This window comes from Brienomyrus brachyistius, chromosome 13, assembly GCF_023856365.1.
Source record: "Brienomyrus brachyistius isolate T26 chromosome 13, BBRACH_0.4, whole genome shotgun sequence".
Taxonomy (NCBI): domain Eukaryota; kingdom Metazoa; phylum Chordata; class Actinopteri; order Osteoglossiformes; family Mormyridae; genus Brienomyrus; species Brienomyrus brachyistius.
The window spans coordinates 8,108,283-8,136,274 of record NC_064545.1 but is presented as its reverse complement, the minus strand read 5'-3'; the positions used below and the strand labels follow the sequence as shown (position 1 = coordinate 8,136,274).

Genomic DNA, 27,992 nt, shown 5'->3' with positions numbered 1-27,992 from the left:
AGACTAACGGCAGCCGGCTAAAGAAGCAGCAGAGACGCGAAGTTAGAATACTTTTTTAGTTTTCAAAGTGAATTTCGGATCTTTTCTAGTCAAAACAGTGTTGCAGATTGTTGAAACAGTAGCGACCTTAACCAGAGAAGTTTTGGTGAGTTTTGTTATGTTTTTATATTTTTATATTGTGTTTTTGAGAGAAGAGTTTTGTACGAGTAAACGGTTTAACTGAAGTTCGTTTTAGAACGGAAAATGTTGAAGACTTAATTCAGAGTAAATGGGTAATTTTTAGTTAACCGTGAAACAGAAACTGTTTATTTTTCTTTTTTAACTGTTAAGATTTAAGCATTTTTAACTAAAAAATATAATGTTTATAGCCTGTTGTACAGGCCAGGTTTTTATTCCACCCGGGAGAGTTTCCCGACCATCGAGGGATAACGAAGTTTCATTATTTCGTGTGCACGTGTGAGGAGACGCGCGTGCACGAGGACATCGGACGGCGAGCTTTGCCCAAGGATTTCGCGCTTTAAGAGGGTGAGACAACGTCACAACCGGCTCGAAGGGACACGGTTTGAACTTTATTTTTCCTACTGGAAGACTATCTTACTTTTATGGTGGTGGGATTGTGCAATTACCTCATTCATTGATTAAATGAATGAGGACTGAACGGAACATTGAACTGAATCATATATGGACATCCTACGTGATGTACTTTTCATTATTGAATTCTTGTGCCATGTTGTTTATATGGTTTGAGTTTATTTAGTTTATTTTCAGCTGCATTCTGAAAGAACACTTATTTAAAAGGTCAGTAATTCAAGAAAGGCGCTATAGTAAGAGTTGCAGACTCTTTCAGATTGAGTTACTGAAGGGAAGAAGGTAAATAGTTTAGTGAATCTAATTATCAATCCAAGAGTAAGTGTACAGACCGGTCTTAGGAAAAAAAGAAACATCTAGTTGACAAAACTAATTAAAACTAGGATAGTAATTACCAAAACCTGTCCTAGATCTAAAAAGGGAAAGGGAAGAGGGGAAGTTGTCATTTTGCTACTATTGTGTGTATGTGTAATTGTGTGTGATTGTATGTGTAAATTTCAGTAAAATTGCCGGCTATAAACCCAAGGTTTTATCTCTGGTCTACTAATCCATTGTTTAAGCTATTCAGACCACTCCTTCCGAACCTAGAATTGTCACAGTAGCTTATGTTCTCTGTTTCTCAGTGACACGAGCGTTACACAGGCACTTAATTAACAAGACATAATGCAGAACAGTTCAGAATCATAACCAATCAATGAAAGCCTAGGACAACGAGCATCAGATGGAACCAGAAACACTTAACACAGAAACTAGGAACATAACAGGCACTAAAACTAGGAACCAAACCGCACACTAAGGATACAACATAGGGATAATAAAAGCAAAACCACAACAGACTGGCAAAAAAGTACGGCAAACCTAGAACAAGAAAAAAAGAACTTTTCCTAAGTCCATGGAGCTTGTTTCATTGATAACAAAGGACTCTTACTGGATGCCCATGTTACCATGCCATCTATTCTCACTCTGAAAGTGACTCCAGAAAGATATATATTGATTCTATTTGAGTGGCTTTTTAATCCTGCAGCCGCTGGCCACGATATCTCCTGGCAGTACCTCATAGATTAATGAACGTTGGACAGCCTCCTTGTAGCTGTTTCAGGTGGCAATTTGGTGCTAACGGTATTATTCTTTGTTAGCTGATTTGGGGCGTAGCTCACCGGATCTGGTCTCTATGTCTCTATGCTGTTCTTGGAAGGTCGCCAGTCCGAGTCCTGTGGTTGACAGTATAGTCACAAGGTGCAAGAGCTAGAGTCTATGTCTAGCCAGTCTATGTCTCAGGTCACTGGATAACGTCCATGTCTCGCAGACTTGCAGCAAGATATCTGGTCAGAAGAACTGATACAACCTGATTAGGATAGCATAGCAAGAAATTATGTATTTTGTATAATATACATCTACTTTGGCAGTACGGTATTGAAAATTCTTTAGATAACTCAGCATTCAGAGTTGGCGGAGACTGGCAGCTTTGCTCTCGTTACACTGATGAACGGTGGTGCCGCTTTCACAGTGTGCACGTGCCACGTGCACATGCCAAAGACAATAGTCTTTGAACCTGAATGATGTCACAATGCTCCCATATTGTTAAGTCACATTTAAAAATACTGCCTACTTACTGCTACTCTAATGACCTCATTTATTAAATTCATCAATATAAATTGTTAGCCGGGTCCTGTTCATTTTCTTCTTGCTTCTCTGGGCAAACTAAGCTTGACGGACAGTTTATTTCTCATGCTTATAGAAACACTTTAATGTCCTTTCCATTTCTGCTTCTGCAGAAATGAAGCATTGTGCTTTTTTTACATGGAACAGGGCAGAGAAGCCTTTAAGAGCAGCAAACCATCACATCCGAATGTCTCTTCATACCAACAGAGTAAAGCTCCACTTTCCATTAACGTTCCGTATCCTCACCTCACTTTGCTGTTCATGTGTGAATAATATAGACTGCACCTGTTTACTAAAATAATTGTAGATTTTATGTTTCTTGCATACTAATCAAACTGAACATTATATCTGTGTGGTGCATGGCATCCTGTCCAGCGTGCACCAAACCCAGTGATGGACTGGCATCCCCTCCAAGGTATATCCAGCCTCATGCCTTGTGATGGACTGGCATCCCATCCAGGGTGTATCCAGCCTCGTGCCCTGTGATGGACTGGCATCCCCTCCAGGGTGTATCCAGCCTCGCGCCCTTTGATAGACTAGCATCCCATCCAGTATGTACCCAGCCTCGTGCCCTGTGATGGACTGGCATCCCCTCCAGGGTGTCCCCAGCTCTGTGCCCTGTGATGGACTTGCATCCAACCCAGGGTGTACTCAGGCTGTGACATGTCACCCCGAAAAACATATCTTTGCTTTTAAATTGAGTAGCATCCCCCTCCCCCCAATATTAGTATAATAGTGCGTGTGCCCTATACTGGTTGAGATAATTTCCATTGACTCCCCCCTTCCATCCCCCTGCAATCCTGACCAGGATAAAAGAAAAGAAAATGGGTGGGTGGTTGGATGGAAGTTAAACCAGATATGCTTACGAGGGATTGGTATTGATCTTCAGTCTTAGACCATATTACTGTTAAGTGGGTTTTGTTTAAAAGAAAAATCAAGTTATTTTATTCTCATTTAAATGCAATCAAACCCAAATGGATTCCAATTAAATTTAATTACTCCAATTTTTCCTGAGCTAAGAATAATGACTGAAAATGATCAACTCGTTTTATTAAGGGGAATATATAGAGCTAAGAAAGGTATTCATCAAATATTTGGTTCAATACTAATAAAAGTGAAAGTGTTGCTTAACCACAGCTATATTTGTATAATTTGATTTGACTCATTAATTAAGCGAACACCTTAGTCAGTGCTAATTAAGAGCTCAGCAGGAACAAATCTCAGCCGAAGCTCGCCTGGACTGACCCCACTCAGAGGGAACTCATTACTCACTTTTGGGGAATCCATTCTTAATTCCCATGCAGCTCCTAGTTGTGAAAATATCAAATGGATGTTTCCTCTGATTGCTTCTGGGATGACTTTTCCGTGACTCCAGTTCGTATCGACAGCATGACTGAATAGGTAGGAAAGTCAATGGGAAGCTTGCAGTGTCTGCAGAAGCTTTCAGGCACATTATTTTCAGTTTGTGATTTTGTCTAACTGTAGTCAAAAGCTACATGGATCATCACACCCCGCTCTGCACCACGATCTCTCCGATCCTCCAGCACTGCTCGAATGGTCCCTCCTCCCCTCAAGGCACAAGGAAGACACGCATCTCGGCTCTTCTCTGTCCTGGCACCTAGTTGGTGGAATGAACTCCCCCTAGATGTCCGAACAGCAGAATCCTTGACTGTCTTCAAGCGACGACTCAAAACTTTTCTTTTTCAGAAATACCTGACGTAGAACTTCTATATTCTTTCTCGACTCTTATTCTGGTGTGTGTTTAAAAAAAAAAAAAAATCTGCACTACTCAATGGAGTTCTCAGAGATAGTATTCATAGCTTGGGTCCCTATTGAGCTAGCATTGGAAATTCATTGCAGAGTCTCAAAGCACTTATGTAAGTCGCTCTGGCTAAGGGCGTCTGCCAAATCCTGTAAATGTAAATGTAAATGATGCTTTCCCACATGGTGGGTGACTCAGTGGGTTTAGATCCTACACCTGTGATGAGAGGGTCACTAGTTCAAATCTCATGGTCAACAGAGGGGTTTCATTATTATGCTCTTGAGTAAGGTCCTTAACTCCAATTGCTCCTGGACTCCTCTGACTCTGTATACTATGCTGCTTTAGGCTGAAGTGTCTGCTTTAAAAATAAAGGAGGTTCCTCCCAAAGGGCAGAGTTTCCAGTGAACCTGAGCCTAACACAATGCTAGGTTGCAAAGGGCTGCTGGATGGGATGCCAGTCCATTGCAGGGCAGGAGGCTGGGCACACACTGGATCGGAACGCCAGTCCTTCATGGGGCATGGATCCATGTGCTGCCACCTGTCCGTGGGTGTGGGTATTATGAATCTTGCATCTATCCCTCAGGAGAGAAGATAGATAATATTTACAGCCCCACCAAGAAAGCAATGCCAGTCGAGTTCACTTTACCGATTTGGGACTTACGAAGTTTCAGAGTGGTTTTTTTCTCTGCTGAATTTTTTGATTTTCTTTTATTTACAACTCAGATGCCTCCGTCAACAAACATTAAGATGATCTCATGCGCCATGCCTGTGCAGCGGTGGTTCCAAATCCAGTTTTCAAGACCCCTCAAGCAGTAGATGTTTTTGTTCCCTCCCAGCTCCCAGTAATGTGTACTGTCTGGTAGGGAGCTGGGAGGGAACAAGAACATGGACTGACGGTGGGTCCCTACGGACCAGATTGGGAAACACTGGGTTAGAGGATAGATGGGTCCAGTCCCATTTAATTGGTTTATTCTGTTTTCTGTCTGCTTAATTAACTTGTTCTATGTCTGATCTCATTTTTCACCTGTTTAGAAATATTTGAGTGTTCCTTGTGTAGTGCCACTCCCCTCTGTGGTCTGATTGGTCGTTCTGGATCTTAGTGGGCTTGCTGGTTGCCCACTTGTGCTGGGCTTTGCTGAAACTTTGTTTCCATCCAAAAGCACTTCAAAGCAGTTGTGAACATTAGGAACAGCAGAGGAGGGATGTATTGGAGGAGTTTGGGTGGCGAGGAGCTAGGCAGAGTGAACCTTTATACCTCACTCCTAAACAGCAAACTGTTCATATAGGTTCCAGAGAACGATTGCAACCATAGCTTTGGAATGCCAGTAATGACCAACCAATCAGTTAACAAATTAATATAATTATGGGTAGAACATGTTGAGCTGCTTCACAACCATCTAATCCTGTATTTCATCTGAACTACATTTTTATTATTTGGCAGAAGCTTTTATGAGAATTGAGTGAGAGAGTCAGACCATGGAGCAATTGAGCCTTAAGGGTACCATGTAATCCAGTGCCAGCCAGAGTGTTTATAGAATTGTGTGTGCACTAAACGCACCCAGTCCACAGTTGCACCTCTGTAATGACCCTGTAAAGCCCCTTTGCATGGTTTTATGTCTGTTGCTGCTACTCTCTTCTTACTCCACCTGTGTCACCTCCACCCTGTTCCCATTCCTTTCACCCATCCCTATGTCACATGACTCTGCTTGCCCTCCTGTCGGGAGAAAGTCGTCTATTTACTGAAGTGCTGGCTTGTGAGGAGCCGAGAGCCGTCACCTCTTAAGCAGAATGGCAGCAGCCTGGCCCGGACTGACATTGGGCTGGCAGAGCTTCTCATGAATATTAAAGCACTAAGATGGCTCATGAATATTAAGCAGCCAGAGCTTCTTGCCATTCTATCAATTGCAAGGGAACCAGAGCTGAAGTTCAGCATCACAGTACCAGCAATGAATTGGCAGCAAGGAAAAAATTCCTTTGCATAAAGTAATATTGGGCTACGGATCTTTTCGTATGCCATTGTTGCTATGGGTACTGAAATGCTGTTGGCACCTATTTGTTTCCCCTCTCCCCCAGCCTCCCATCAGAAGATTTGTCCCCAAAACTTCCTGTCCGGGGTTCTCCCCACTATACAGGCTCTCTATAGCGCCGGATGCTGTCAGTAACTCTATGTTGTTCTCCCGTGAACCTCAACTTTGCCAACTCCAGCCGAGTTCCTAAACCTGCTGCTGCCAGCATCCGCGGCTTTTGGTGTGTGCCTACCTGCATACGCACATCGTATCGATATGTAACATCATGCTGTCACCACATGGAAGGCATCCTGTTTAACATTTTCTGTCACATACATTGTGTCATTTTGAATCTAAGATCTGCTTCCCTACATCTCATTTGACCCAGCAAACTCTCTGAGGTCATGCATTTCACAGGAGATGTTATGACGCTTTATTTATGTGACAAAATTTGAATTTGATTTGAGATATGCATTTAGCTTGTGTTCCTAAATTAGAAGAAATCAGCCGGTGTGACATACAAGAATGGGGGTTTTCTGCCTCTGTTTCCAGTTTTTTTTATTTTGGAAACACTTCCTACATACAACATAAGGTCTACTTCAATGGCTTCAGAGCATTTGCATGTCTGCCTAGAAGAGTCCATGACTTCTTTCTTTTTGGTGCATGTGTGCCTGTGTTTGGGGCTGTGAGTGAATGTATCTCCTTCTGAAGGTCGGGGAGACACAAGCCACCCAAATGATGCCTTCCTGCTGTAGGAAGCTGTACTGCAGTGTCACAGATACCCACCCTTCAGACCTGCCCTCACATGAAGACCCACCAATGGAAGTACACAAGCCCATCGTTTGTCCTCATTCAAGCTAACATTATCTGAATTTTCTCGTGCCTCTCTTTTGGGGTAAATACAGTTGTGATTCTCTAAATACAGATAGATTTGGAAGAGGGAGTGGGAATGATGCAGAATAAAATGGCAGGCTGTTGAGGTTGCCTGGGGGTGTCAGCATAGAATCCTGCAGGGAGCCCAAGCGTCACTGATGTGAGGGCTTCTCTGCTCCCTTTCGTTTGCAGGACCGGTTGGATACCCCTATGCACCTGTCTATGTCACCAAGTGTGTGCCTGTTTCTGTTGTCTTCCTTTTTATTCCTATTGTTTTTATTATTCTGAAGTTGTTTCTTTTTATAGTTTTTGTTATATGTATTATATTTAATCATTTTTCCTTTGAGCACCTCCAGGAAACAGGTGGAAAAGCATTTCACTACACATCTGTACAGGGTATGTTTGTGTGTGGGACAAAGAACACTTGAAAAAAATGAGAGAAACTGGGTTTATCTAAGAGAAACAAAAACCAAAGCCATGGATCCTTGATGAGACTTTGCGAGCCATCAGTGGGGTTCTGGGGTAAAAGGGTTGAACGAGAACATGACACACTGATTTGCATCCATTTAGGGAAAACAAGGGACAGAGACAGTATTAATCAATGCCAGATCCAGTCCGCTGACTGTCCCTCCAAGACAGTCATGTCCCTCCCCCCATCAATTCACATTAATTAATCAGTCACGGGGAGCTAGGGGAGAGAATATGTCATATCCCCAAAGGAGGACCGGTTCAGTCTGGTCATTTGTGAATGTTCACGTCACACAGTCTTCACCAGCACCAAAGTTCAAAGGCCTCATGTTTTTCCTGTCCTGCTTCTTCATTGTCCTTCATTGGGGAGCTTCACATACCTCACACACTTAAATACTTGCCTAGATTCTTCACTACCAATTTACCAAATACCAGTATGCAATACATATTTCTTGACTGTTGGGTCCTTTGTTGGTGATGGTTGTTTTAAGAGGACAAAAGCTGTCCATATTCTCAATGTCTTCTCCACCAATACAGTTAACTAGCAATGCCGTGGTCATGACCTTTGCGTTTTCACTTTTTGCTGTAGTCCCACCTTCTCCCGGTCCTTTAACTTTCCTTATAAGTATCTTTGTATTTAAGCACCTTTCCACTGTTCCATGTGATGTTGTCAGCATTTCACAGGCTTCTCGCACCAATCTTGAGTCAGGATGGTCTTCCTCCTTCCCAGCCTTTCTTGTTGAAGCTATCATGCTTGTTTAAAAGCTGATTATCATGCCCCACCAAGACGGGTATCCCATCTCTCCAAGATGGTGCGGGAGTCTCCTGAAAACAGCAGCTCCCTGACACGCATGAATGACACGCAATGTCCCAGTACTCTGTCATTTCATATAGTCCCCCTCCCCACCACAACCAGCCCATAAGATGGGATGTCTACCAAGAAGAGTAGCCCGGCAAGCTGAAATATAACTCCTTAAAAACTTACATTAAAAGACGGGCTAATTATGCGATTAACAAGCTGAGTAAATAACAGGGCATATGCGAATATAAATCATTTATATCTCCTGCCTGACTGTTATTTGAAGTTATTAATTCATGTTTTTTCTGAGAGCAGACTATCAGCAACTGCACTCTATTCATTGATCTGTATTGGTGTCCGTTCGTTTTTTTAATCCACAGAAGTCTTTAGTGCTCTGTCGATAAGGAGCGTAAAGCTTTGAATTCTGGATGACAGACTGTTAAGGGAGCACGATTCACGTCCAGTAGCTCTCTGGCAACCCCCCCCCCCAAATCATCTCACCTTCAGAGTGAGGATAGCACAGAGAATGTCGTTTGAGCCGACTATCTTGTGTCCCCTGCTTGCAGACAGGTACAGAATAACAGGTTCTTTTCTGTGCCAACGGGACCATCTGTCATTAAACAGCTCTGAACCAACCAAACCTTGTGTGATGAAGTTGGCAGTGGTGTGTGGCTCGCTGGGTTAAGCTTCTGTGTCTGCCATTGGAAGGTTGTTGGTTTGAATCCCATGCTTAGTAGAATAGTTCTGCTACCATTGGGCCCTTGTGCGAGACTCCTAGCACCCCCCCCCTCCATGGTTCCAGGTACTGTCTGACCCTGCTTTAAATAAAAGCATCTGCTATATGAAGTGTCTTGTTGCCCTGCTGCATTTTCCTGTGGGACTCGCCCTCAAGGGCCTGGCTTCTCCCCTAGTGGTGTATCCTTAGGATGTCATGGGGCCGGGCTACGCACTCGAGGATCAAGGCTGTGCTTTTGGAATCGGGTCAGCGTGTGAAAGCGCGTTAAAGTGGCGAGTGCCATGAGCAGCCCAAGGGCAGCTTCTCGTTCCAGCAGCCTTCGTTTAAAACCACCTCTCTATTTTATATTAGCGTCGTTACTGTGAGCTTCATGCATTTGTGGCTGCTGAGATAAGAATTTCAGCCTTTGAAGTCGTCTTTTCATCCTGGTAAATGGCGGGAACCTTGTGAGAGAGCCTGGATGGGTTTGCTGAAGGCTCCAGATCTTTTCAGAAATGCTTTTTATGTTGTGCAATCCCTGATGAAGAGCTCATCCCAGGGCCCAACCTCGCCCTGGGATGTGATACTTGGGGGGGTGGGGATTTGGGTCATGGCAAAATAACTATCAAACTCACATGACATGGACAGATGATTTATATCCCTGTCACTATGTATGGATATAGTGAAATTCTTCTGAAAGCTAAAAAGAAAATACACCACAGCCAGTATTCTGGGCAAACTCAAGTTATCGCAGCTCTTTGTGCAAACTTTACAGCCGTATTGGGATTAATATAGAAAAATTCCAAACATCATTATGCTGTCACAACATGCCTACTACAATCCTTTCAGGTTGCTGAAACATCCTACAAAGTACCAAGAAATAATCACATAAAATATGTTTCTTTTTTGTCTCTGAAATAAAATTTGATGCTTTAGTCCCGATTGTTTAGTGACATTTGAGTATTGTGTTGTCCTGTAGGATCTGTCTGACTTTAGATTAAATGCTCTCGGTACTCTACACATTTACTGTTGTAAGTTCATGTGGGAAATCTAAAATCATCCGACCTGGCAGTAAAACGTGTTTTTACTAACTCATCCATTGTTTGGTCTGTCTGGCAGAATTTGGACCAAAATTAGCAAAGCTCTTATAAGTGGATATTGATTTGGGTCTTAGTGTCAGAGCCTGTCTAACATCTTTGGCTTAATCGGAAGCTCATCTGGAGGAGACTCACGCCGTCACCAAGGGCAACCCTGAGGTTTGTGCTGCATCAGTGTCACCCAGAGTGATGCTGGGAACTGTACAGTAACTGTATTGCCAACTACCCTGGACCTCAAGGGTGAGGCACAGACGTTGCTGCCCCCGGACCATGAGGGAGATGCAGGAATGCTAATGGCCTTAGACCATGAGGGTGAGGCAGGGACACTGCTGCCCTCAAACTGTGAGGGTGATACATTGATATTACACACAGACACATGCACACAATGACATACACCTGCACACCCCTGATATTTCTGAACATCAGCTCTCATGTGCATGCTGACAGCCCCATAATTGCTTTTAGGAGCTGAATAATTAGATGTTTCATTCAGTGTATTTCCCTACTCAGAAATTTGTGCTTTTCCTTTGGAATTGTCTGCAACTTTTGTCAACTGAGATTTTCTGTGGTGTCTTAATTGGCTTCTTGAAAGACATTACACATAGACTATATTGTATTTTTATGTGGCTTGAGCTGGATTTTAAAGAGCATCTCTTTCTGTCCCAAAGCCATTAACCATTGTAAGCAGGCAAGAAACAGCAAATTCAAATAACACAACACCCCCCAGGCATTCTGTATGGCCCCACTTGTAAAAACCACCCCCGGCAAGAAAAATGACGCACTGTCTCCAGCACAGACTGTACTAATACAAACCTAGATGGTATAACCTACATACACACATAGGCTATATGGTACAGCCCAAATAATGATAAAAGGTAGAGTACAGCAAATACATAAACCAGTAACATAGTTGTTTATTATCATTATCAAGTATCATGTACAGTGCATAATCGTGTGCGCTATACTTGTACACAGCTGGGAGCGCACTAGGATTGTTTACACCAGCATCACGACAAACATGGGAGTAATGTGTTGTGCGACAGCGTCACTGGGCGATAGGAATTTTCCAGCTCCATTATAATCTTATGGGACCACTGTCATACATGCAAAACATTGTTAACGCATGGCCTTAGTGCACGATCACCTTGCTGCCACTTTTTAATCTTACACTGTCATGTTCAATGCTGCAAAATCGAATATGTGATTGCACTACTTCGCTTCACTTGACTGTTCAGCTATCCTTCCATCTATCCATCCATCCATTTTCTGAAACCACTTAACCTATTTTTGGGTCACTGGGGTACGGAGCCTGTCCCAGAGGCGCTGCTGGCTCAATGAGAGGAAGCTAATGGCAGCACACATTTAACACGTCACTCTCCTCTGGAGCCTGTGCAGGAAGAGGCCTGATGTCACTTTGATGAAGCGGATGCCCAGTCGCATATCTGGCAAAGATCTAGAACTGACAAAAGTCTCAATGTTACCCAGAATTCCTTTTAAAGGTCTGGGGTTATCTTATCTCAGGGCTTGAAAGGGCTCAGGGTTAAGTGTCTGTGATTGAAGCTTTGAAGGTGCTATTAACCTGAAACACTTTCATGTAAAATTGCAAGCTGGGAATGTGGCTACAGGTAAAAGCATCAACGGGAGAAATAGACTGAGATCGTGCGAGTCTCTGTCTGTGTGGTTTAGGTATATATTACATTATGGAGACATTGTGATAAACGCCTGTTATTTTGATGTTGGGGGGGGGGACCTTTTTTTTCCAGTCCCCACAAAAGGAAACAAAATTTTATAGAAATCTGTGACTGCAATCAAAAAGTTAAAAATCCCATTTTTTTTGGTTGCTTATGGTTAAGGTTAGGGCTGGGTAGGGGTTAAGGTTGTCATTGTTGGGATTCGGGTTTGCTCATAGAAATGAATGGACAGTCTCCACAAAGATATGAATACGTGGATTGTGTGTGTGTGTGTGTGTGTGTGTGTGTGTGTGTGTGTGTGTGTGTGTGTGTGTATTTTAGTCTGTGTGTTTGTTTTTGCTTGTGTGTGTGTTTGTTTTAGTCTGTTTCTATCTGTGTATGTCTATGTGTCCCTGTATGTGGCTGTGGAAGTTAAAAGAACACCAGATGTTCTCTATTGTTTCCTTTTGGCTTGTCTCCTGCCTGCAGTCTTCCAAGGCTACTCATTCCCTATTCTCCCTCATCTTGTCCAAAGACTCCTCCCGCTTTCATCTCTTCTGAAAACTTACGGCATTTTTTTATACAATTTAATGTTGCACTATGCATTTATTCATCAATTTTAAGACTATATGGATTAGATGTTGCTAACTGACACTGATTTAGCTGTGTTTCATTACCACTGAATATAAATATGTCATATTGCATATGTTCTCTAATGTAGCAAAGCAAGAGTTAATCCTACATCCGTTATTCTGTTCTACACAGACTAGGTGCTACGTTTCCCTCCCAGCAGGGACAGTAACTCAGGGTTGTGCTAGCACACCAGGATACGTTGTTCTCTTATCTGCAGCTCTCGAAACTATCTGTGCGGCACATTTTGGCAGTACGTAGTCACATTCATCGTGGGCAAGGCCTAAGACACTGACAGCAATCCCATAAGGCCTAAGACACTGACAGCAATCCCATAAGGCCTAAGGCACTGACAGCAATCCCACAAGGCCTAAGGCACTGACAACAATCCCACAAGGCCTAAGGCACTGACAGCAATCCCACAAGGCCTAAGGCACTGACAGCAATCCCACAAGGCCTAAGGCACTGACAGCAATCCCACAAGGCCTAAGGCACTGACAGCAATCCCATAAGCCCTAAGGCACTGTCAGCAATCCCACAAGGCCTAAGGCACTGACAGCAATCCCACAAGGCCTAAGGCGCTTATAGCAATCTCATAAGACCTAATGCATAGACAGCAATCCCACAAGCCCTAAGGCGCTTACAGCAATCCCACAAGCCCTAAGGCGCTTACAGCAATCCCACAAGGCCTAAGGCACTGACAGCAATCCCATAAGGCCTAAGGCACTGACAGCAATCCCACAAGGCCTAAGGCACTGACAACAATCCCACAAGGCCTAAGGCACTGACAGCAATCCCACAAGGCCTAAGGCACTGACAGCAATCCCACAAGGCCTAAGGCACTGACAGCAATCCCACAAGGCCTAAGGCACTGACAGCAATCCCATAAGCCCTAAGGCACTGTCAGCAATCCCACAAGGCCTAAGGCACTGACAGCAATCCCACAAGGCCTAAGGCGCTTATAGCAATCTCATAAGACCTAATGCATAGACAGCAATCCCACAAGCCCTAAGGCGCTTACAGCAATCCCACAAGCCCTAAGGCGCTTACAGCAATCCCACAAGGCCTAAGGCGTCGACAGCAATCCCATAAAGCCTAAGGCACTGACAGCAATCCCACAAGGCCTAAGGCGTTGACAGCAATCCCATAAAGCCTAAGGCACTGACAGCAATCCCACAAGGCCTAAGGCGCTTACAGCAATCCCATAAAGCCTAAGGCACTGACAGCAATCCCACAAGGCCTAAGGCACTGACGATGTCATGGGGGCCAGTTTTTCAGTCCCCACAAGGGGAAACTCATTTTTATAGAAGTCTGTGACTGCAATCGAAAAAGTAAAAATGGCAAAAGTCTCATATTTTGTTTGGTTGCTTATGGTTAAGCTGGATTAAGGTCATCATGTAGACACATTTCCCCATGAAATGAATGAAGAGTCCCCACAAAAATATGAATACAAACGTGTGTGTGTGTGTGTGTGTGTGTGTATAACACCCTGTGTGTCGAATGTTGATCTCCAGGCAGCTCCAGTGTCTGCATGCTTCGGTGATGTTTCCACCTCGTTTCTGAATGACTCCTCTTCCTTCCTCTTTCTCTGTATGCCCCCCACACCTCCTGTCTCAGTTCTCCTGTCCCTCCTCCCTGCTCTCTGCTCCCCTGGCGTTTCACACCGGGCAGATGGCTGGCACTTTTGGACCAGCTCTGCTCTGGAGTCACGCTCACAGAACCGCGCCAGGGAGTATTAATATCAGCAGGGCCTGTCTGTCAGAGGGGAGCCACTGGCTATGAGGCCGAGGTCAGAGAAAGCACCGCGTTTTCACTAGTCTGTCTGTCTGTCTGTCTGTCTGTCTGTCTGTCTGTCTGTCTGTCTGTCTGTCTGTCTGTCTGTCTATATCTGTCTTTTTTAGTATACATTTATATGATAATTTCGTAACGCTTTCAGTTAACTGCATCACAATAATGCATTAATTATGCATTCATAGAACATGTAACACGTGCCAACTTTCATATACATTAATAACAAACATAATTGTATAACCATATGTTTGTTATTAATGTGTGCTAAAGCTATTGAGGTATGTTAGGATGTTAAAGTATACTTACATGTTGCCTATGAATGTTCTACGAATGCATTATGAAGGTGCACTGAATGTTCTACAAATGCATTACAAAAGGCTAAAAGTACTAGGTAATGTAAGTAATGTAAAACTTTACCTATTATTTTTCTAGCATGCAGATGTTAATTGTGCTCCATTCAGTCACATCGATTTCCAGCACCATAATTGAATGTGTTTGCTGTCCTGCGTCCCTGGCATGATATTTACCAACACTCCTACAAATAATGTAGAAGACAACGTCTGAGCCAGAACACCGGGAGCCAGAGCAACGAATGACCAATTATGGTCTCTGCTGGAGAGGCGCCCCCCTCTGGGCCCGTTATTAACTACACTTGATACTAACACACAGAGGCACTTCAGGCCTTACATAAAGACCAGTGGGAGGTCGCTATGACCCAGAGAGCCATACCTTCCTTAGTGCTCCCAGAATGACAGGGGGGGCACCTAAACAGTGTCCCAGCCTGGGGACCAGAACCAGGCTGGAATAGCGGGCCCCCTGGCGGCTCCATGTCTGATAAGCCATGAAGCCATTGCTAGGCTTTGCTGCCCGGATATCCCCAAAGCTCCATAAATGCTAAAATGGCCTGATATAATAACAATAGCATTCTGTACCCTCTACCAAGTGTGAGGAAACTACCTCCAGGAGGGCGTTCCTCTGGGTGTTATCTAGCAGACGCTTTTATCTAAAGAAAAATACATTTTTCGGAAACTAGGGTTAGATGGTCCCTGCAGCAAATGGTAGGTAAGAGCCTTACTCAAGGGCCCAACGGTGACATCACTCTGCCGATCCTGGAATACGAATAGGGTGACCACCTGAGCCATGTCAGGACGACCGGGTTTATAACCTACCATTTCAAGGGCCTGAATTTTACTGAAGCACTGCATTCTTGCTGTCTGTTGATTGGTCAGTTTCCTATGATGATGCATGTGTCACTAAACAATTTAGCCGAGCACGGGAGCCTTTCAGTTTTAAAGTATTTTGTAAAACCTGAAGTAGCTCAGGGTGTCCCTGCTGACATGGATTAGGCCTTTTGATTACAGACACTGCTGCCATCACAGTCCATCCATCACAGGGCACACACACCAAGAGAGTAATTCCTTACATTCACTTTGGGGCTTGTCTTTTAGCGGGAGGTTAAATGCCAACACTCTGTCAAATTTAAGTGCAGCAAGCATCATTGCATACCTTGCATTCCAAGGGACAGCAGAAGCTCTCGCTTTCCAAGGTTAAATCCCTGTGCAGCTGCAAGTTACCTTGCACACAGAGGTCCATTCTGTTCAGATCAATGGGAATAATTCTCTTGGGATTATGTCCCTTTTCTGACTGCTTCCTAAGAAGTTCTTGGCAATTCAATTTTGTTGGGTTATGGTTAAGGGTAGGGCTGGGTAGGTTGTCATTGTTGGGATTACAGTTTTCCCCATAGAAATGAATGGAGAGTCCCCACAAAGATATGAATACAGATGTGTGTGCTTGTGTTTGCATGTGTGGATGGAAGATGAACTAATGCTTCATCTCGGCTCTGCCATTGTGTTTTCATCTCTTTACGCTGTTGTGAATTAACAGCGTAAACAAATTTCTCTTCCTCCTAATGGTTTAATTCATCAAAAATGTTTGCATTTGAGTTCCTAATGCTCCACGTTTCATGTCTTGCCTTTTACAACAAGATTAGTGCCGTTCTGCCTCACCATTTTCATTATCTGGCTGTGGGACATCTCTTGAAAGATTTCTATTACCTCGACATAAGTGCATGGCACCGTGAACGAATACACAGGATAATAAATGAGCTGTAATTCTGAAAACAACATTCTTTGACTTCGATTTAAATGACTGAGGAGTGTAGAGCTCTTCCCTCTTCCTGGTGGGTGGTTGTCAAGGTGACCTTTGGTTCTTTGCTGTGATTTGTTAATGAAGCAGTGGCCTGCAAAGAAATTCAAACCATTTCACCAAAACACAACTATTTATTGATTTACTAATATAATAACTAAGAGGGTTATGGTTCTGTCCCCGTGTTCAGAAGGTTGTGGGTTTGAATCCCATGCCTGGCAAAGTTGTATTACTAAGGCCCCTACCCCAAATGCTCCCAGGAGTGCTGGCTGACCCTGTCCTCTGACCTCAAAGTTTCCAAACTTTTGCATTATTTTGGGTAAACGTATCTACTAAGTAAGTAATTGTAAGCATATGAAAGTTACTAACGGTGTTTACCATTACAATCATGGTGAAGTCTGAGTGACCTCATGAAAAACCATTCCACAGTTCCATTCTGAAAGAAGACAATGGTAACACACGCATTGCCTTAGTTATATATTCTAATTTTTTGTTTCACTTTGCATTGTGATCTTTATGTCCAGCATCTACCTTTGGTTGCATTTGTTTGCTGGGAGGCAAAAGACAGCAAACATTTGCTCCTCTGGTTTGTGTGCCAATCTGCTCTGTCAGAGTTGGGTAATTCAAGTCCAGAGATTAAAAGTCCAGACCAAGATTTTGTTTCAACCAACCAGTTGAGCATAAAGAGTCATAGTCATAGAGTACTCAACTGGTTGGTTGAAACAAACTGGTTGGTTGCTCTGACCTCACTTCTTGGCACAGAGAGGGAAAACTCAGTGTCCCAGGGGGGAGACAGCCTATTTTTAAACTCTGTTCCTTAGATTGTTCTGGAGACCAAAGTGATCAGCTGTGATCAGCAAGGAGATCAGCTGTGACATTACCTGATATGATACCCCCAAGCCACAAGAGACTCATGGTAACCGTGTGGCTTATCGTTCCCCGGCAATGAGAGACTCACGGTAACTATGCAGCTGATCGTTGAGACACTCATGGTAACTGTGCGGCTGGTCATCCCCCAGCAACAAGAGACTGACAGGAACCATGTGAGGCTGTTCATCCCCCAGTTAACAGACACTTGTGGCAACCATGTGGCTGATCGCCCCCCTGCAACGAGAGACTCGCAGTAACCATGCAGCTGATCAGTTCTCAGGTAAAGCTTTCAGTTTAATTGTTTGCACCTCCAAATGTTACAATGCGGGTATTATAATGCAGCCGGCAGCCTGAATTGACACATCCCCACCATGCAGTCTCATCACCAAGCCATCCAAGCACACAGCCCTGGGCAGCTACAGAAAATGACAGCCGCTGAATCCAAACAGCCTGTATTGTTGTATGTTCAAAGCAAAAGCTCACTTTGTTTGTTCTGCACCCCCTCATCTGCATCATGTGGCAGATATATTCATCCAGATGGGGGGGAGGGGGCACTGAGATGCCTTCATTTGTTAGAAATTAGTCATATGATCGGATACACATCAATCAGTCATGCTGACTGATGCAGTCCCAGAGCTCTCTGTTCTGTGAGCAGAGACAGACTCCATGTGGAAATTGTGCCCCCGCCCCAAGTTTTGTGTCGCAGAGAAGAATCTCAATTTAATGTGAGGCCGACTCCCCATCCTTGTTCCTCATTTTCTTCAGCTGAATATGTTATATTCTTATGTGATGTGAAGCATTTACATGAAGAAGACTCATGTGACAATGTGGAGAACCACACCACCCAACCGGGGAGTCATAATTGGGGTTAAAGGTCTTGCTCAAGGGCCAAATGGTGGGATCGCTCTGCCAACCCAGGGATTTGGCAACCTTCTGAGTACCAACTCACAGAGCTACTCCGTCCCCCAAATAAATTAATGTTGGTCATTGCGTAAATGACATATATGTCATTTAATAATTGTGATATCTTTGTAGTTATTCTAAAATAACAATTGATCACCATGGGGAAATTGCCTCCCTCAACCTGCTCTTTGTAGAGTAAGGTGTTGGCAAAGGGCCACCACCTGTTGGGGCATCCTGCTGGGGGTTAAGGACCTTGCTCGAGGACCCACAGACATGCTGAGGCTGGGTTTGAACCAGCAACCTTGCGAGTACAAGCATACAGGTTTAGCCCACTGAGCCGCACGCTGCCCCCAAATGTAAAGAATAAAATGTAGAGAATAGTTCAAATAAACCTTTCTATGCGTAAATGTGTCCAAACTTTAGACTGGGTGTGGCACACAAGAGGATCAGCACAATCAGGGCATGACAGTTTCTTTATTTTGACAAAACTGATGCTGTTGTGTCACATGACTTGGCCACCTGACCTAAACACAGTACAAATGATTCTGGAGAAGTTTGACCAGAACTAAAGTGCAGTAGTGCACTTATACAGTATATATTCAGGGGCAACACTAGAGATTTTGATCTGGACCCCATGAAAGCATGCCGTCTGTGTTTCTGCGCCGTTGTGAAAAGGAGCATTTCTGATTGGCCTGGCCAGTCTGCAGCCGTTCAGACCTCCAGCTGCCACTCCTCGGCTGATTTCATACCTTCCTTTCATAGCAGGTCTTCTGAGGAGAAGCATCCTTTGAAAAGCATCCTTAACGCTAATGATCCCCTCTGACATTTTGTTGTATTATTTGTATACAGTGGTGTTTATCTTTTATTGCAACAAACAGAACTTGATTTCACAGACATGATTTCTAGGCCTTTTGGCCCACTGAAGAGCCTATCTCCTGTGGACCATCCAGCTGGAAGCAGCCACAGTTTTTATAGAAACTGAAAAAAAAGAAATAGCTTGACACCACAGGGCAGTCATTTTGCATTGTAGGACATTTTTTGTTATACAGTCCTGAAACAAACCTTTCCCTTCAACATCAAAAAGGTTGAATGCTTCCCATTATTATGTTTTTTTTATTTAAATAAAACACATCAAACGAATCAAAAATCACAATTCCTGAGCCTCTGCTCTGTCATCAGGTTTTCACTGCACCTCTTTTAATACTTTGAGTGTTTTGGAGTGATACTGACTCAACTCAACCTCACATGTTTTAATTTCACTGATAACTGGATTTATGTGCTGTATGATGAATTTACTTATGTCCTGTTACGCTGCAGTCAAATTTCATAAATATCTTGATTGGATGGATGGATGGATGGATGGATGGATGGATGGATGGATGGATGGATGGATGGACGGACGGACGGACGGACGGACGGATATCATGGTTGTGGACATTGACTCTATTTAATGATTTAAACAGCAGATCAATAAATCCCTTGTGAACATCAACATAACACATGCTTCATTATTGCCACCTGCAAGTCCTTACAGGGCAGAGTACTGGCTCTGAGGCTACGGATCTGTGCCAGTAACTGGAAGAATCAGAGTGATTCTACTATGTTGGGCCCTTAACCTGCAATTGTTTCATGCTGGGTATGATGTTAATCTACATCCAGCCATATAAGGAGGTCCTCCAACTTACAGGGAATAACTTTGGGGTTGGTGGCAGGACTGGCTCTCCAACCACTGGGAAAAAACCTCATGCTGGTGAATCTGGCTGCACTCAGGTTCTCATCCCTGAGGAGGTTTGTTTAGTGGTGGGTGGGGCAGCACACTGTAATCAGTGCATGCCCCTTACCTCTCTCGTTTGCAGACTTTCTGGACACTTTAGGTCTCCTTGTGTCAAACAGAACCTAAAAAGAACCCCCACCTAGAAATGAAAATTAAGTCTGCTTGGAACTCAACCCAACAGAACATCTTGGGGATGAAATGGAGGGCAATTATCACCCTTCCATTGCTGGACCTTTCTCATGCTAAGTGGAACAAAGCAGCTTTTAGCTGGAGATTGTAAGCAGAGATTCTATAATGCCTCGTCCATGAGGCCAAAACCAGGGCTTGCTGCATGGTTGGTAGGGTGCCGTATGCATATAATAACATAAATAAGGCTTTTACGCACTTACAGCGCTGCATATTACCAGAGTTTGAAAGTCACCCTGCTTTTAAAAGAGCCTTGATCTAAAACAAGGATTATGCTCTATTACAATATTACCGTACTCCATATACACTAAGTCTGACTTCATTGACTTTATTACCAATTCTATATGTAAGATGTATTTTTATATAGAATTTGCTTTATATCATACTGTGTATTGCCTGTTTTTGTCTTTTCCTGTAGTTGTGTGCTGTGTGGTCTGTAATCACAAGCAAATTCCTCTGGGACATTAAAAGCATTGTGAATCTGAATACATTACTCGACACACATGCCACAAAGCACAACTGCATTTTCCATATCAATGACGGCATCCATGAACCATCCTTTACATCACAAATTATTTCTGTTTCAGGTAGATAAGCCGAGATAAGATGGCCTTGTCTGAGAGGAGCTCTATGACAAAGTTTAGGAGGAAACCATGTACAGGACTCTTACCTCACCCACATGCTGACTCTCCATTACTAACAGTCACACATACTGGTGTCGCTGATGTAAACTTCTACACGTTTGAAGGAAAATGTTGGATGACACAGAGACATAAGTTTGGGGTCATGTATTCTGTCAAGCAGGAGGCTTTATCTTATCAGTTTCCTGGAAAAAGCAGACATTTTTATTTCAAGGTTCTTTCTGATCTGTACATGGACCGCCACCTGTGAAACCCGAAATCTCCGAATCAGCCAGTTCCAGTGCTTTATGGAGGTTCCAGGTAGACTAACGCCGATCTTTATTATGTTAAAATTCTCCCTGCCATTTCCACCTTGAGGAGAGATCTGCTCACTGCCTCCAGTGATCTGTGACCCCACTACCCACGATGCCCCTTAATCCCCACTGCTGTCTTCCATGTGTCTCACGGCAATGCCATTTACACGTTCTAACAAAGCATGATGCCACTTTATAGTCTTTATTATTTAAGTACATATTGTTATATGAAGTACATATTGTTGATTTGTTATTTCTGTATTTGTTAGATTTAAGCTGTTATGTTTTTTAGTTGATAGTTATCTGTTTTTATTAAACTCAGGAATGATTCATGGTTACTTTTCACTGTATGTTGTACATGTCACATGACAAATAACTTTTTTCTTTTCATGATATGTGTGTAACATAGAGTGGTGATCAAAATGCGAGAACAAGAGACGTTTTTGTAATATACAAAGTCACAGCTTATCCAAAGTCATTCTAAAATGAATAGAAGAGATGCATTTTAATCATGTTTCATGTGTGAAAGTTATGCCACAGTTGTAAATAAGACAATTGAAGAAGGCGTGATCAAAATCAGGGAACGGTTAAATTTTTTTGTAGAAGAAACCTGCAAATGAATTCTGTCAATTTTTTTGTTGGTTACAGCTTTCAGAAATAAATAGGAAGCATAGAGGTCCTTACTTTCACTGACTGGCACATCATAGGACATAACCAATTTCTCACACTGCTCCGACTTGATTTTTTTCTACTTGCCTTCCAGTTCCTTCCACAATTTGGTAACCATAGTGGGTTTGTTTGCCATAATTTTGCCGCCTGTTACCTTCCAGAGATTATTGATAGGGTTCAGATCAGGACTCTGGGCTGGATAGCTCCTTTCATCACCTTGATGTCCTTGATGTCATCACTTGGACGATATGCTGGGCTGGCCATTTCATCACCTTTATATTCTCAACTTTCCCTCCCAAATTTTCTGACTCCTTCATACACTTTTGATGGAGTTTTTCCTCAATTCAGTGCCGCAAATGATTACTCATTAGCATTCACCTTGTAGCTGTAAGAGAGGCCTGATTCCTGCAGCAGAGAACGCACCCCACACCATGACACTTACCTCTCCCAAATTTTCGGACTCCTTCATACACTTTTGGTGGAGTTTTTCCTCAATGCAACGATGCAAATAATTAACCCTGGATTAGTTTTCCTCTGTCCGCACAACATGCTCCTGAGCAAAGGGATAGTTTAGCCTTTTCATTCTTCTTGCTGATGAGTGGCTTGGTCACCAGAGAGTTGATTTTCAGTCCATATTGTCACAGACAACAAGACCCTATCAAGTTCTTGCCCTGACAGAGCTAATTTGGTGAGCAATTCTAGCTGTTGAACTGATCCCCCACGATAGACTCCTTACGATCCTATTCATTTGTGCACTCATTGTATCAATCAGGCTTTTTCAGCACTTAGTTTTGTTGTACAGCTTCAATATTTGACAAATGAAGCTCTTGCAGTGACTAACTTCTCTTCCAGTGGCTAAGGGGGGTCACTCTAGTTTTCATCTGAACAACCTGATTTCACAGGTTTTCAAACACTTTGAGAGGCCCACCATCTTACAAAATCCCGACCAAGGTTACCTAATAGTTTGGGGTTGCCAGATATTCAAGACTGTCAAGTATAACAAATCAATCAAAAATTTCTGGTTTAAACCATTTATTTTGTGATGTAGCATAGCTTTCACTGATGAAATATGATAAAAATGCATGTCTTCTATTCATGTTAGAATAACTTAGAATTTTGATAAGCTCTGCATATCACAAAAACATCTCTTGTTCTCTAATTCTGATTGCCACTCTATGTATGTCATGTATATGTGCTGGGGTAGGTCTGTTCATTCTAAACACATCATGAAATTGCTTCCCTTTCAGTCTAACATTCATTTAGGCCTGTTATTCAGTAACAATCCAGCTCATTAGGTGGCAGGAGGGTGAAACAGCACTGAATGCCAGTGCAGTATGATGGTAGTACACAGCCAATCAGGACACTGATTCATAATGGCACCCCACTGATCCTACAGAGGTTGCTGTCAGGGTTATGTAATGTGTGTTGGGTTAGTTATGTGCTTAATATCATGTCAAGCTGCGCCTACAGCAATCTCTCCTCTTTTTCTGTAAGCAAAGAACCACAAAGCATGTTTATTTACCAAACGCTTTTATCCAAAGTGACAGAGTCAAAGCACAGTCTACCCTAGAGCAACTGGAATGAAATCACTCTGAGATCTGACATGACAACCTTCCAATTATAGGCACAAGTCTCTGTTATGCAGGTTGGATGTGTGTCAGTGGTGTTTATACAGGGAAACACCAGTCAGTGATGTTTATACAGGAGAAGCACGTGTCAGTGATTATGCAGGTAGGACATGTGTCAGTGGTGTTTATACAGGAAAACACCAGTCAGTGATGTTTATACAGGAGAAGCACGTGTCAGTGATTATGCAGGTAGGACATGTGTCAGTGGTGTTTATACAGGGAAACACCAGTCAGTGATGTTTATACAGGAGAAGCACGTGTCAGTGATTATGCAGGTAGGACATGTGTCAGTGGTGTTTATACAGAAGAAGCATGTGAAAGTGACGATTTGATGCATGTTTGTGCTGTTTTCCCAGTGCCCATTCATTACACATCGATAGTGTTTCTACAGGAAAAGCACAGGTTAGTGGTTGTAGGTTCGCTACCAGAGAAAGGAACTGCACTGCAAGCTGGGAAATCCAGCATGCCCTGGTGTTTAATAAACAAAATGACACACAAATGAACAACAAGCTAATTAGTTCACCAGCTTTCCTTCCCTCGTCTCCCTGAGCCTACAGCTGATCACAGTGATGTTTGCAGTGCTAATTGGACAGGCATTTTCCTGAGATCACAAATCCCTTTTTTTCTTCATGTTTTGAGAAAGTGGTTTTGACAATGGGGTTAATGGTCCGTGAAGCTGCAGTCTCCTGCAGTGTTCTTATTGCCATAGAAAATCGTAAGAAGAAAATCAGTCTCTGCATAATCTTGGTGTCAGCTCTGCACACATCTGAGGAGTGGGTTTATGGGTGACTTGCTGAATCCGTACTGAATCCATGGTGAATCCACAGTAACTTCATGGTGAATCCATGGTGAATCAGTAGTGAACCTCTCCCCACTCAATATGTACATTCCCTTTGGCCTCTCCAGCTTACTCCTTCAGCCCAAAACATGTAGATGTAGTAGTATTTGTACATGTGCCCTACTGATGGACTGGAATGCCATTCAGGCTGTCCTCTGCCTACATTTCCTCAGACAGGCACTGATGGAAGGGTGGATGAATGGATTAATTTATGAAGAGATTAAAGAACATCACCTGCATTTGAGGGGTGGAGATCATACATCTTAATTTATTTATCACTGGCTTTTATCCAAAGTGACATATATTTTGCAATGTATTTTTTTGAGAAAGTGGGGTCAACCAGTTTAGGGTCTTGCTCAAGGGCCCAACGATCAAATCCCTCTGTGGCCCTGGGATTTGAACATGTGACCTTCCAGTCGCATACCTGCAATGGTACTCAAGTCAGAGTATTTTGATCAGACTAATCAGGGATAACAGCCGGACCCCATAAAGGATTTTACCCAATAACAAGCCTGTCCCTGTTTCCCGACTTCCTGGGCTGTGCTATCATACACTCGGGTCAGTGTTCCTCAGATTCTCCCTTACGGCATACACATGGAGACAAGGATAAACTCTGTTAAAGTGTGGGTGAGAGGAATGCCTTCAATTTCCCTTTTCTCCAAGCGCTGCTGAAATATTTATGCTCTAAGTCACTGACCTCATTGGTATTCTTATTTTTGGCTTATTTTGTTTTAAAGAATTTGGTTAAAATTTTTGATGTTTTGAAGCAGGGTAGTAAAGAATGTAAAAGCCAACAATGACGTATTTACTTCACATCTGCTTTAAACACGTCTGGAGAATTGGGACCCAGACTGATGTAAGGTGAGGAACGTGACCAGGAGAGTTTGGGTGCGGAGGAGGCAACACTGATTGCTCTGGTTTCTAACTCAGTGTCTCGAATAAAGTGAAGATTTGCAGGAAACCTGGTAACACATGGAACAGGATGTCGGAATAGGGGCTCTTTAAATCTCACATCTGTGCCTAAAAAAAGCTGTGGGGTATAAAATCTCACCATAACAAGAATACCAGACAAATCGTGAAAGGTCAGGTTATTTTCCTGGTAGGAAAGTGTTTTTGACTAAAGTACATAACCAAAGTTAAGGCAGCTCCTTAATTGGTAACATAACTATTTATTTACATGCTTCTGAGCAAAACAGTATAATGAATAATAAGGAACAAGAATGGGATTAGTAGACAACAAACACCTAGTTAGGATGAAATATTGATTTGCCTCAAAAAAATATTTCCTCTAATTGTTCTAATCACACGCACACACATACCTGTCGGTCATGGACTGGTACATTGTGTTGCCACACCCACCACATGACGAAACACCTTGAGAAACCAGTTGGCAACCCCCCAGGTCAACACATGGTCCAGCCCCACCCTTTGAAAGTGCCCATCTATGTTTCGCAGCCAGGTGGCCATCCCATTCCTAGTTTTTGAGTTAGTTAAGTGTTTAGTGATTATGACCCTTACCTAATGTTTGTTATATTGTCAATGGCCTGTACCTGTTTTTTGTTTAGTCCTAGTTACCTGTGCATGTATGTGCCTACCTTCGCTCTCTTTGTTGGTCGTTGTATCTGTTACCTGCCAGTTTTTCTGTGATTGTTGTAGATATTTTTCCTCGTGTGTAGTCTCAGCCTTTGTTTATCCTTGCCTAACCTACCAACCTTATTTTTGACCCCTCATGGTCCCTTGTATTTCACGTCGTTTTGAGTTTCATTTCAAATAAAGTGTCCATCTGTTATGGATTGTCATCTCACCATGCCCCACTGTGACATCAGTTATTGACCAGAAACACTACACAAATTGACACCATTCCAAAGGTTTGTTTTGGTTTGTTTAATAGGGAAATTATAATCCTACATAGCAGTGTAATCTCTGATATAATTTACTCCATAATGTAATACTTCTATTAGTTATGACCACATGCCTTACACCTTTAGTTTTTATATAAAATAATCATTTTGAAATGTATTGTGACACATAGCCTGTACTTGGATACTTAAGCCACTCTAATTAATTCAAAAACTGCTAAAAGTTTAATCTGCAATGGTTACTTTTACTGATGCAATTTCCATCGATCGCTGTTTTTACAACATGTCATTCTGTTCCCATTCTTTGATATAAGATGTTCCTTTTTTTGGTTGGATTCTTATTTTGTCCTCCACGTCTCCTCATCACCCATTTTCAATGTAACTTCAGCTTTTTTTTTTACCAACGTAATCTTTGAACATGACAACAATGCATGATGATGCAATCATCACCGACTGTGCAGCGTTTGTGTAGCATGTGCCTTGCCAGGAAATTGTTTAGTTGGCACAGTACGTTCTTTGAGCATATTTATTTGCCTGAAAAGACACAGTATGTTTTTTTTTTCCTATTAATCAGCTATAGCTCTGGCTGAATGTGAGAGTGTTATTAAGGCCAGGGATGTAGTAAGAGATGAATGGACAGGGGGGCTGAGTCTTTACTGGGGGGGGGGAATATAATATAAAAAGCTATTCATACAATAGGTGTAATGATGCCCCTGATTAATGCAACATAAAGGCTCAGGTTGTGGGTCATTCCATGTCTCGGAATGAAATGAGTTTTTTCCAGGACAGACAACCAAAGTCCAGGGTGGTCTTGGAAAATCCTGGATGGGTGGCAGTGAGGAGAAAAAAACAGCTAATGCACTAGGTGCACCTTGGCCCTACAAGGTGACCGCCTTGCTCTTTTTATATTTCATGCGACGTCTATGTAAAATCCTCTTAAACTGGAGCTCAATCCTGCATGAAACACACAATCCTAGTAAGCGGCGTAAGAGTGGTCACGCAGCGCTGCTTACTGGCTGTGCTTCTAAATTACGGAGCTGATGTGCGTGATTTCATTTAAAGATTTAAATCTGTATATAGATCAGTGAGCTTCAGACGACAGGCAGTGAGGGTAGAATAGATACTTAAATACAGGTATTTTCATTTGGTTGAGGTTTGTGGCTTTGTCCCTGGATCGGCTTCTCCGGAACCTTCCGTGAATGTTTAATCGCTCTGCTGTTGTCTAGCAACAGCTGATTTGGGGGGGCGATTCCGTTCCGCTGGTGTCTCTTTATAAATGACATGCTCTGCTTGGGGGGCGGGGTTACGCTTTTCACAGCAGGCCTGCTGCCATGAGAGTCGCGGGTGCCCTCTCACCCACCTGGTCGAATGGTGAATGGCACCAGATTGATGCTGGGTGCGTAACAGCTGCCTGTCAGGGACGGGGCTTGCAGCACAGAACATGCCCAATAACTTAAAGCAGGACCCTACTCAGTTGACAAAAGACACATTTCCTCATATGTATTTAGCTCATTAACATTTTTTTGCGATATTGTCAACTTTTGTCACACGCAAAGCTGCTCATGGATCTAATGCTCATCGCATCAAAGTATTCACTGTAAACCAGGCATTACAGGCGTCCGAGGCCAGCCCAGATTCTGGTGAAGGTTCAGTACTCAGGTAGGCATGGCTATCACAGGCAAAGATATCCAAAATGCTGGGTGAAATCAGGACAGGGTTCAAATATGGAGCTGGAAACACAGAGTAACAAAAGCCTGGCAGGGGTACAAAACGATCTGGCAACTAGGAACTGGGAAGCTGCACTCTAATTACATTGGTGAAGAGGCAGGGGTTTAAGTGGGCTGGAAGGATGAGGTCCCCCGTATGAGGCTTTCCTGGTGGTGAAGCCAAACCTTTCATTGTGAATAAACTTGCGAAAAGGGAATTTCATACATCGTGGAAAAAGTTGTACATTGTGCATTTGTTTATGACTGTGAGCATCCTGCCTACTATGCCTTATACAGCAACTGTGATTGGGATCGCTGGGGGATACAACAAGGGGGAGAGCAGCAGAAGGACAGCACCTGGAAAAAGGAGAAATCCTGTGGAAGGTGGAGAAGATGACCTGTCGGGGGAAGACAGAGGG

The 27,992-nt window shown here is 43.1% G+C and overlaps 1 long non-coding RNA gene across 5 annotated transcripts; it reads left to right on the top strand.

Moving 5' to 3' along the window:
• Positions 1-3: 3 nt before the first annotated feature.
• On the top strand, positions 4-27,992 carry LOC125706721 (uncharacterized). 5 transcript variants are annotated; one of them, XR_007382058.1, is made up of 4 exons: positions 4-145; positions 369-525; positions 13,888-14,059; positions 27,871-27,992. It is a non-coding gene; the product is annotated as an uncharacterized LOC125706721 (long non-coding RNA). The 5 variants fall into 5 exon arrangements; XR_007382057.1 differs by lacking the exon at positions 27,871-27,992 and adding an exon at positions 17,226-17,258; XR_007382059.1 differs by lacking the exon at positions 13,888-14,059 and having other exon boundaries at positions 27,871-27,991.